The sequence below is a fragment of the Pyxicephalus adspersus genome, unplaced genomic scaffold (assembly GCF_032062135.1).
Source record: "Pyxicephalus adspersus unplaced genomic scaffold, UCB_Pads_2.0 Sca5, whole genome shotgun sequence".
Taxonomy (NCBI): domain Eukaryota; kingdom Metazoa; phylum Chordata; class Amphibia; order Anura; family Pyxicephalidae; genus Pyxicephalus; species Pyxicephalus adspersus.
The window spans coordinates 53,962-65,739 of NW_027317012.1; the positions used below are offsets into that span (position 1 = coordinate 53,962).

The following is an 11,778-nucleotide window of genomic DNA, read 5'->3' on the forward strand; positions in this document are numbered from 1 at the left end:
CTCGATCTTTCTTTGTTTTTTGTAATGAAAAATGGTGAAAGTAGTGCACAAATGTGTTGAATTTCAACATATGTTACAAAAATTGATTCTAAGGTTAACTTACAGGCAATCTCCTCGGCCTCAGCTGCCTCCTCTCCTTCATTGGAGGACTCTGGCTGCGGATGCAATTCCACTCTGCAATTTGTCCCTTCACAAATATGGAGGGCTGCTGATCATATCTCCTGCGAATCATGGTCTAAAGAAAAAGAGAAACAAATGTGAGTTATTTTGACAACCAAACACCGGTAAAAAGAAAAAAAAGGGATAACTAATTCAGTGACTGATTTATATATTTTCTGTTGCAAATGTAAACTGTTTAAGATTGTGTGTAGATATATGTGGGTATACTATTACTATTACTATGAAGCTTCCAGCTGCCACCCCACTAAGCTTAATCCTGTTTAAACCATTGTAAAAACAATAATTGTGCTCCTAGATGTAAACTCTGTTTATCCGGATTTAGTGAAGCATTAGTAAGTGCCAGACATACATACAATCTAGGAGCAAAATGTAAGCACTGTAGCACTGGGTCAGATAATGCAGCACATGTGGATTTATTTTGCGGACACATGAAAAAAAATAGATCTCTAAAAAAAAGTGGAGAAATCCAAAACACAGGAAATATCTATGTGAGACAGTAGAATAATATGCCTTCATCAAAATCAGGATTGTGGTGCGAGTTAGCCAGAGGACATTCTAGCAGAAGGCTTCCACTGTCCTCCGGACATAGAAAGATCATTTCCAGCCTTGCGTGATAGAAAGGAGGCAAATTAGTGCTCTTCAAATGATCTACCTGATTGATTGAGCTTGATGTGCATGTACATAGTTGTGAACAGCCAATTTTAGGTGTGTGGACCTCTACCGTATACCGTATATATTATATTGAGGGGGATTGCCTGGGGCATATTTTTACTATTAGCTGCTGAACAGTATCATTTAACCACATATTAACAAAGCAAACTTTAACTAGTTATAGCATTCTGTTTTATTTTTATATCTTACACAGCTCCCCAACTTTTTTCGGAAATCATTAGGAGGGACACTTGCAAGGGATTATAGCACGCCACCTGTTGGAGATGTGTAGGCATGGCCAAACAGTGAATGTGGCCAATATCACAGCAATAGTCATAGCCTGGGGGCCCTTAGCTAATAATGTGATCTCTTTCCCTCTTTGCGTTGCTATGATTTAGGCAAAATAGGCCTGGAAGTACACAGAAGAAAAAGTAAGGGTAAAGTAACCCCCAACTTTGTCAGTAGATGCAATCATTTCCCCCAGCTTTAGGCTAGGTACACACGTGCAATAATTGTCGTTAGCAATTAAAGACTAACAACCAATCAACAAATATTCATGATTATTTTGATTGTATAGTGCACATTTCTCTACATGCTGAAACAATACGATCGTTCAAAGAAAATCCATCAATGTGGTACACACATTAGATGCAATTGTTTGGACGATGCAGGAAGTGTACCGCAGAACAATCCCCAATCGTTGAACGACCGTGTCATTCCTTGTTCATCGGCATCATTGACCTGTCGTGAATTTTTTTTGTTAACGATTATCGAATGATTAGTTGTAATTATTGCACGTGTGTATGTAACCTTAGTGTCAGTGTCCACAATAGACTAGCAGACTTTGTTGTGCATTCCGATGCATTTGTGCCTGGCAGGCATCTATACTAATATCATACTTGAGCTACATGCACAGCCCAGTGTACATTACTGAAAGCAGGATGACAACACTGCCTTCCAGCTGGGCACCAGTGTTGTCACACAGGCTTTGCTGATTTTCTGAGTTGAGGATTTTATTTGAAAAATGGTTATTCGGTTTAATTATTTATGAGCAAATTTCACACTCTTGTAACTGTGTAAATTTTCAATGTTATGTAAAGAACCAGTCTTTTCTATGCAGGCATACTCCTTCTTGAAAAAAATGATAAATGATTTTAAAAATGGCAATTGTATTCCTAAGCTCAGTGATTGGTAATAAGTGAATGCCATTTATTTGGGGTTCCGCTCTTGTATTGTGCACATTGCATGCTTCCCTCCAGCAGTGACAGTGTTAGCCGAGATAGCGCCGCCCACTTGTGACGTCACAGCACTGGCTTCCTGCGTTGGAGCCCCTCGTTGTGTGTTGTCCGGCGGCTCCTCGGTTTGTGAAATCCCCAGCAGCTGGCAGAAGGAACCCGAAAAACTGCAAGGCGTTCCCGTGTGTGAGGTGTGCGGCCATGGTGTGCCGCCATGGTGTGCCGAGAGGAGCCGCCCGCTGCTGCTAATGCCTGGGGTGAAGTATTGGCATAGACTGGAATAAGCAGAAACAATGGAAGTGAGGGCATCTGTGCGGCATATTTAGCGGGGGGCGCAGCCCGTGCAGGAACATGGGCTGTAAAGTTTCCAGTCCGGCATAGAAGTGTCCTGACGTGTGCGGCGTAATGCTAGGACCCAGATGTACAATGTGAGGGGGGCTGGGAGCTGCTACAGATGCTTGGCATTGGATGCTGCAAGGAAATAAGTTCTCTTCCTCCCCATGCTGCTCCCTGTGTATGTGGGAGGCTCACTCCATTTATCTGCCCAGCTATTCTAAGGCAGCAGTGAGTTCATCACTTTGTTATGTGAAGTTTGGCAAAATGCATCCTTTTTACTTGTGGCTGTGGAATCATATCTTTGTATTTCTTCAAGCAAAACATTAATGGGATTTGTAGCTGTGTTCCCCCAAATAAAGGAGAGCTCTCACTGCAGATAAAGTCTCCAGACCTATAAAGGAAGATGTCTGACCCAAGTTACTGGACTGCGGTCCATAGGTGTAAAGGACACCTGGCCAAAGGGGCATTATTGCAGCGCTCAAAAAGGTAAATATATTTTCTGCTTTTATACTAATCCTAGAGGTCTGTATTTGTCTACAAATGTTAAATGATTGGGATTTATGGCTGTGTGTGAATTGTGCAGACACTACTAATGTCCCGTAATGTGATTTCTGTGAAAATGTAACTCTCACCCAAATTATTCCATGCATCTTTTCACATTGCATTCATTTTACAACTAAACAATGTAAAAACAAAAATGATTAATTTTGAGTAAAAGTTGGATATATTTATAGTGTGATCAGCAAGAGACAAAGCCAACACTGGAGGGATTTGTGTTCATTATAAGGGCCCATGGGAGGCACTGAGCATGGATTAGGGTAAACATCAGCCTTACAGTTGGTTGCCAAGTTACACAAAGGGTGAGCTCCTATTGGCTGGTGGGTGTTACCATCACTAGCTGGGGGGATCCTGCCTGCTGTGCACCTTAGTAACTATCCAGAAAGCCAATGTTTTCTCAGCTGAGCTTATGTTACACGGGCCCTTTAGGAGTATTAACAATCAGCTTTTAAGGTATTTTGCAACTAGATGGAAAAAAAAAATGACACCTGATGATGAGAAACATGGAAGGAAGAGGGGGTTAGGTCACTGTTACATTGAACATCTTTTACTTTTGCACATTTACAGGCAAATCCTAAGAGGTTAAAGAGGCTTATCACAGCATCCTGACTCAGCAAGACTTATGTCATTATTATTATTATTATTATTATTAATAAACAGGATTTATATAGCGCCCACATATTACACAGCACTGTACATTAAATAGAGGCTGCAAATGACAGACAAATACATCTCCAAGGGCTCATAAGGGTGAAAGAAAAAAAAATCACACTTACCTTTATTTTCACAGATCCTTCCATTCCAGCCATCTTGTGTGAGATTGACAATTTATTTTTTTCATGACAGAAAAGACTAGTCTGCGCATGCCCCAAGCATCCTTGTATACATATGTCATGTACGCTCTGTACCGCCACTGCGGTATGACTCCAACTCATCATTAACCCCCCAAAAACAGCCGGTTGGTTGTTGAAAAGTGCTTGGTGATGCACCCAGCTAAAAGAGTCTGGGGAGAACTCAGAGCTGGACTCTATACGACTCTATATGATTTGCTGCAGCATCTAGTGCATATGTATAAGAAGTGCAGAATAGGAGAGGAGACTGTACAACTATGAACGACTTAAGCTACGTACACACGTCAGATTTTTATCGCCCGATAATCGGCATCGGCCAATTATCGGGCGAAAATCTGCCGTGTGTACAGTCGGTGTCGTCCATCGTCCGGACGACCGACCTGCCGGATCCACGGACGATGGACGACAGTCGATCCTAATGAAAGGGAAGGGGGAGAGCGCGCAGCAGGGTGCCGCTCAGTCGCTCTCCCCCTCCCCTCTCCATAGAGCATGAACGGTGCTGTACATACATTCATGCATCGTGCATTCATGCATCGTGCACTCCCTTGTCGTTGGAAAGGATCGTGAAAGATTTAGAAAAGCTTTAGATTTAAAAAATTAAACTGCAGTTCAGCTTTAAAGAGATCCTGTCCTCAGACCAAATATTTAAATAAAAATCTTCCAGCAAGAATATTTGTACATTATTTAAAATATTATTAAACATGTAAAAGCTTCTGTTGTGTAGACATCTGAAAGCCCTGGGGCTGCTGCTCGGTGCCATCATCTTGAATGTGATGTCATCAGACGCAAAACGGTCGCTTTCTTCTTCTCAGCTCAGGTTGGACACTGGACATCTTCTCTGTTCTCTTCCTTCTTCTGCCGAGGTCAGCAACGTCACATGCCTCAGTAGGCTACAGGCTGATAAATAGTGCCGAACTTTTTGTGCAAAGCATTTCGCTATATAGTGCTTGGCCCCTCTTTTATATATAATGTAAAAATTCTGATGATGGGTCTGCTTTTTAAGATTCTGTAAAGAGGTTAAAAGAGGAGATGCTTGGCATACGGGAGTAAATAGATCCTCTGATTTGCTATATGATTATAGTACTACTATAGTTGTGTATTTATAAATATGTATTGTGTTGGGGCAGCTTGTTCAAATGAATGCACCACAACACAGAGAAGTTGTGCATGCTTTCCTTTTGTAGATCCACAACGCTGCAGTTTTTTCTCTGCAGTTTTCTGGAAAGATGTGTTTGAGTTGCAATTAAGAGTAAATAACTGCATCAGAGGCACTTGTGATATAATGTGCTTTGCAGTAGCACAGGTTTGTAAACTTGGTAATTCTCCTAACACACTAAATAGTAACAGAAGAGGAGAGGACTATGATATGCACAGAGGCTGTTCTAGAAAGTATTTTATTTACCTTTCAAGTGCCCAAGTAAGAATTTTTAAAATACTTGATTCTAAATACTTCATCTTTTGCATTGCTGAGCATGACTTTGCTACTCTTCTCCAGGAGAAATTGCAGAGCAGATAGAATCTTGTACAAAGACAACCTGATTTATTGGAAGAATGAGATTTTGGCCGCTTTACTTTCCACGGGACTTTACTGTGTCATGTTTGTCTAACTTTACCATTTGAACATACTTTTTCTCCAGTTTATAGTAGGTGGTTTTAAAAAAAGAACAGGGCCTGGCCAGCATAAGCAGACCATCTAATTAATTAAGAGGTCCCCTTCAAGAAATAGGTGTTTGCAGAAACTGTTCCCGCAACCAATTAAAAAAAAATGTGTTGATTTTGGATAACAGCTGCTAGAATTTAAATTCACTTTTAGTCAATGATACAGCATCCCTACAAGTTTTCTTGCATTGTAGAAATTCTCTAAGCTTTAACATATAGGGAGGGGTCTTAAGAAATATAGATGTAGTTGGTGAGGCTTGCACTTAATAAGTGTATGGTATATTTCAGGTTTTGCAAACACATTAAAACTTTTAGAGGCTTGCGAGCATGATTAGATAAATGTTGGTAACAAGAATTTCAAATGGACTTCAGCAGGGCTGTGGAGTTGGTACAAAAACCACTTCCACTTCTCATTTTATAGTACCACGGACTCCTCCAATTTACATTTGCTGATGTGAACGTTCCATATTGATTGAAGCACGACATACATGGCATGCCAAAGCTCAGCCATTGTAAAGCTATAGTGGGGAGTTTTGCCTTCACTTGACTTATTAACATCCTTAGTTTGAGCCTCCTCAAATGAATTATATGTAGAAATTGTGAAGTAGAAAGAAAGAGTTGTTTTAAGGCTCAGATTTCCATTACAAATCATTAATTATGTATTTATGCATTAAAGATGATTCATACATAATTACAGTATACAATCAAAAATAGTGCTCCATCCCTGGTCCTGTTAACATTAACATCCTGTTAACAGGAGTGGGATGGCTGTACTATACATATATAAAGCTGCAGCCTTAGAGTAGTTAGCAATCAAAACGTTGGACCGAGTAGTTCACAAGCAACCCGACGCGTTTCGCCCTATAGGCTTCTTCCCACAGAACTGTGTTCACCAAGTGGGAGGATATAATATGCTAAAACTGGAGAACCCAGACTTGCTGGAGTGCTTGAAAATTCTGTAGGTATGTGGGAAAAGCCTGTGTTACATTATAAAGCTATATGAATACAGGGTCTGCTTTTGGGGACAAGAACTGACCAGGAAGCTGACACTTTACCCAGTAATTGCCAGGATGAACCAGTAAAGTTTATGCCTAAATTTTAAACTAAAAAGAAAAAGGAAAACAAATTTGTATTTATTGTTTTTATCATGAGGCTATGATTTTAAGTCACTTGCAGAGGATGAGGATCAACTTTACTTTTATTTGTTTACTTCAAAAATAAAAACTACGTCATTTGCTACCTTAAAATCATCTCTTTAACTAAATAAAAAAAAATTGCAAAACCTATAGCAGCAAAAAACGTTAATTAAACTTGGCTTTTGCCAGATCTTTCTCCTTAATTAGGTTATTTTGGTGTTTCAGTGTCGTTCCTGAGAAACTCCACATTTTTTAGCCATTTCTCTGTTTAAGCCTAAAAGGTTTGTTCTCCAGTAGACATCTGATCTTTATTTAGCCCTGAAGCAAGATGGTTTTCATTGCTATCTTTCTCATTAAGTGTCTTTTAAAATGTGATGCTGTTGTAGGTTATTGTAGGTTTTTTTTTTTTTTTTTTTTTTTTTTTTATTTTACCATCCTCATCTTCTACGATATATTAGCACACATAATCTTTCCTATCTATTGATAGTGTTTACATTTCTTTTAAACAGACTTTGTTGTGTTTTAAACAGTCTTTTTGTCATTGTAAATGGGATGCCACTTTCACTAATATATAAATATGAAATAATATGGTCCTTTTTTATACAAACATACATGCAGCCTTCCCTATACACACAAACAAGCCACATCCCAGCACTATACAGGATTTGTACCATACACACAAACATACACAAATCCTTACATTTTACATAAGAACAGATGCACAATATGCACTATTCACAGAAACATACACAAGATCCCTGAAGTTTGCATAGTTTACACAATCTCCAGTATACACTTTCATGCATTGCTGCATTATACAACTATAAACATAGCCCTGCACTTTATTTAGAAACAGGTACATATTCCTCCACTATACACACTAGTAACCTTTTAATATAAACATGAATACTTACAGTTAAATCCAATAAACTGTTCTACTTCTTGTACTTCTAAGCTCTTGCAGCAGACAGAGGCTGCTGCTTCTGTGCTGAAGATAGATGACAAAGAGAGGGCAGAGAGAGGCATCATGGGGGCCACTTATTTGATTGCCTAGTATTCAGGTGGTGTGCAAAATGTTGCTAAAGAATATAGAAAAAAGTAGCATAAATTGAGAGTGCAGACGGGTGTCTGAAACAGGCATGGGGTGATAAACCACACGTCTGCTTTCTTATACCACTTTACGTATGCATGGAACATATATACTGTATCTTATTGTATAAACCTGATTAAAATTATATCAACTCTAAGCAAAAAAATTTGTAATCCTATCAAATGAATATTTTTCATGAACCAAGTATAATCTAGATTACAAATATGTTTAAATAGGGCTGCAGAATAATTTAGATGAGCTAGTGACAACTCAGTGGGTTTAATAAATACAGCAGTGAGCTACTACAGTTACCAATAGATACCAATCCCAATTGCCTACAAGTTGCAAGTAGTCACTCAGGAGCAGTAATGGCACCTTTTTCTTTACTGTTAATGATAACTAAGCCTTACTTGTTACCTTCTATCGATTACATAAGTGATTTCACTCTTAACAAAACATGGAATGCTTAAAAGTTGGGTCACAATACAGGGGCACTGGAGATTTGGGGTATAATAAAAAAATGGACATTATAAGGGGACAGGCATTACAAAGTTGGAAGAAAACAGACCCAGTAATGGGGATCACTGGATACCTAAGACAAAGATAATACTAATAATACTTGCATCAGCCAAATTAAGCGCTTTGTCCCATCTCCTAATTGTCATATCAGCCCATCACATAGATGTGTTTTTTTTGTTTTGTTTTTTTTGACCGATTGATAAGTTAGGGAAGCATGAACACTGTAACCTGGTAGCAGAGCCTTTTTTTTTTTTTTTTTTTTTTTTTGGAAAAATCAGAAAAATTAAACAAGCACTACAACCTGTACCCCACTTTGTAGCAATTGGTTTACAATGGCATGTAATCAGCAATAAATATTGAAAATGTACATCACAAATTGTTTTTGAATGCCCCACATTCTAAACTGTACTTCTTTATATCCTGCGCATGCGCTTGCTTTCTATTTCTGTTATTAGTGTGTTTATTTGCAGTAGTTTCGATGTGTTTCAAGATGTTTTTCCAGTCAGTTCAAACATTTCTATAAAGAAAACACCTAGAAATGCTTTTACATTAAACATTAAATGTTTTTGAGAAAAGCATTGTCGAAAAATAAAATGGTTAAAGCCAATTTAGATGACTGAACATGAAAACAATCAAAAAAGCCTGCACATTAAAAGTATATTTTCTTATGCTTTCGTATACACAAACGCTGGCTTTTTTATTCAAAGAAAATAATTTTTTTTAATAAACTATGTCGGTCTGTATTAAATCATATCTTTTAAGTGTTTTTTATTACACAGTTTTTATGTATAATTTGTCACTGGTGCAGTCCATATTTTATATAAACTGTTTTCTGGACAATAATTGAACTAGAGTACTGGGTGTAGAGGTGTGGTGTGGAGTTACTTCTAGTGACTATAACCTACAGTAACTAAATTCCTTTTTAATTTCATATTCCATGTTTCTGCCGCTGAAAGCAGAACTAAACTCAAAATAAAAATCCTCACTTAAATTTAATTCCACATATCCATCTATCCATTGGGAGGTTTCTTCGCTTGGGTCCTGTGTTGTCCCGGTATCCGTCTTCAGCCTGGTGCAGAGGAAGTGCCGGGAGCCGACATCTTCTTCCTATGTCATCCGATGTCGCATAACACAGGCGCTAGTAAATTAGCTCTGCTTTAACCAGAGATAATGACACTTCACAAGCGGCTCCCCAACTTCACTATCTGTCATTTTACCATGTGAATTTACTTGAACAGCTGGAATACACATAATGTTATTATAAATATAATAGCTGCCTGTTATCCAGGCCTGTATTTTTTATTTAACATTTTTTAAATAAATATTTTTAAACGTAAATAATCTTTCACTTCAGTTGAAGAGCCCACCTTGCTCAATGATACCAGAATTTTTTTACTTTTATGTTGTAAGAATGTATTGCAGAAAAAGGAAGTCTTTTTTTTTTTTTTTTTTCCACCTAAACAAATGTGGCTGGTAAGCATTGTGTGTACTTAAAAATAACAAAACAATTTCTACTTGTCTTGTGCAAGATTCCAAATACTGATTCTTAAATTATTATAAATGTGAAGACATTTTAAACTTTTTGAACATTTAAGCCTTTGCTTTAATTAACCTACATTAGCACTGGATATAAAAAGGAAAAATTATTTCCTTCCAGCCTGCTTTGATCTGTGACGTTTTTTTTCTACATGTGTGGATACACTTGGTAGTGTAGCCCCAAAAAGGACCAAGTCCTAACACCTACCCCTTAAAACAAGCATAAAGGCAAGTAGCCTAAGCATGGCAGTGTGAGCACATATTCCAGTAGAGTTCCCACTACTTTTTCCTTTAGCCATGGCCAGTGGAGTATGTGTCCCTTCTAGTAGCACCTCAGATATAATATATATTATATTAGATAACATATTTCATTACATTTTACATAAAGTTGGCAAGTTCAAATGAGTGCACTAACAATCCACCAAACATGCCAATAAAGGATATGCATCATTTCTTTTATTTTTATTTTGCATTTTATTTATTTAGTCTTTGATTTTTTGCTAATGGTTTACCTTGCATGATTTGCTTCTTGTAATGCATCACAGTTTTTAATATTCCTCTTCTTTGTTTTAAAAATTATTTAATTGTGTTTTATCTGCAGTTGCAGAAGCAATAATAGAAAGAGCTTGGTAGTTGGGTCCCCATCACCAACATTGTCGCGTCCACTATCTCTCGGTTCCTACAGGTGAGCGTATTCGTAAACGGGGACAATTGTCTATGTTAAAGAATGTTGTATAATGGGTAGTTCTCCGCAACAAGAAAAAGAGGCACAAAATGTTAGTTGGCTGTATGAAAATAATTATTTAAATAAGGCTTTATGTTCATCAAACATTATTCCAATATTATATACATACTCTTAATTTATCAAGATTACATATTAACAAAAACATTTTTTTTTATTAAAATAATCAAATTTAATGATTAAAATGTAATTATTGTTTGGTCTATTAAACAATTTTTTTAAACCTAGCTTGGAAATATCTAAGCTGACGACATTCTACTGTGCTTAGCACTTCTGCAAAAACATCCGATCTTTAAAACTTAATGTTTAAAGTATAGTTAACCCAAAACAAAAAAAATATTTATTGCAGCCTAACAGTCCTTACTTGTGGTGACTGGATAAGTTTGAATTTTTTTTTTACAGACAACACCACGTCTTTCTTCAAATGCGATTTCTTTCCAGGCTTTTCCATTTCACATCACTCTTAATAAAAAAAAAAAAAACAATATCTAACAAATGTTAGGAGTTTTGCAGCTAGGCATTTGTTCTGCCATAGGTTACAATGTGTTGGAAACAAAATATATACAGTATGCATAAAATTGCATAACCCCTATTAACGCTTGATAGATTCTTCCATTGATCAACCCCTTATGACTGGACCAACCTCATTTAAAAGATGACTCCAGTGACAAACCTCCTTAACAAATTACCATGACTAGTCCTCCACTGACGGGCTCCTTCAGTCCTTCTCTTTTTGGCATCATAGCATGCAAATTGGGAAGTGCTGCATTATCCACTCTGGTAATGAAGTTTTATTACCTGGCATGCTGCTAAAAAATAGGGTGGTATTAAATTTGATAAATGGTATAATCACAACATTTTCTAATGCTTTATTGCTCCAAAAATTATTATTAAGCAAAAAGATATCTAATTAGCATTGAAATGAATGGGAACAGGTAAAAACTATTTTTCCTCCTCCTATACCCCTCATTTTTCTAAGCAAAAAAATGGCAACACTAGAAAATTGCTGTAACTCCTATAGTGGTTTTCAGGAGTTTAATTAATGAATTAAAAAAAAAAAAAAAAGCCTGTCAAAATTTTTTGTGGCTGTTTCTGGGTGTCTAGTGCTGGAAATCGTGGTAAGCAGTAACCTAATCTGTCAAAACAAACACAAATTCTTAATAGTAATTTATTTGACCAAAACTGTAAATGTTACCAATTTAGATAAATTTGTTGTTTTATAAAAGATACAGTAAAAATGTAGCAGGCTGTTTTTTTTTTTCATCAAGATGTGTAATCTTAAACC

The 11,778-nt window shown here is 37.1% G+C and overlaps 1 long non-coding RNA gene across 1 annotated transcript; it reads left to right on the plus strand.

Moving 5' to 3' along the window:
• Window positions 1–1,734: 1,734 nt before the first annotated feature.
• LOC140344776 (uncharacterized) lies at window positions 1,735–10,978 on the plus strand. The gene is made up of 2 exons (XR_011923667.1): window positions 1,735–2,888; window positions 10,353–10,978. It is a non-coding gene; the product is annotated as an uncharacterized lncRNA (long non-coding RNA).
• Window positions 10,979–11,778: the final 800 nt, after the last annotated feature.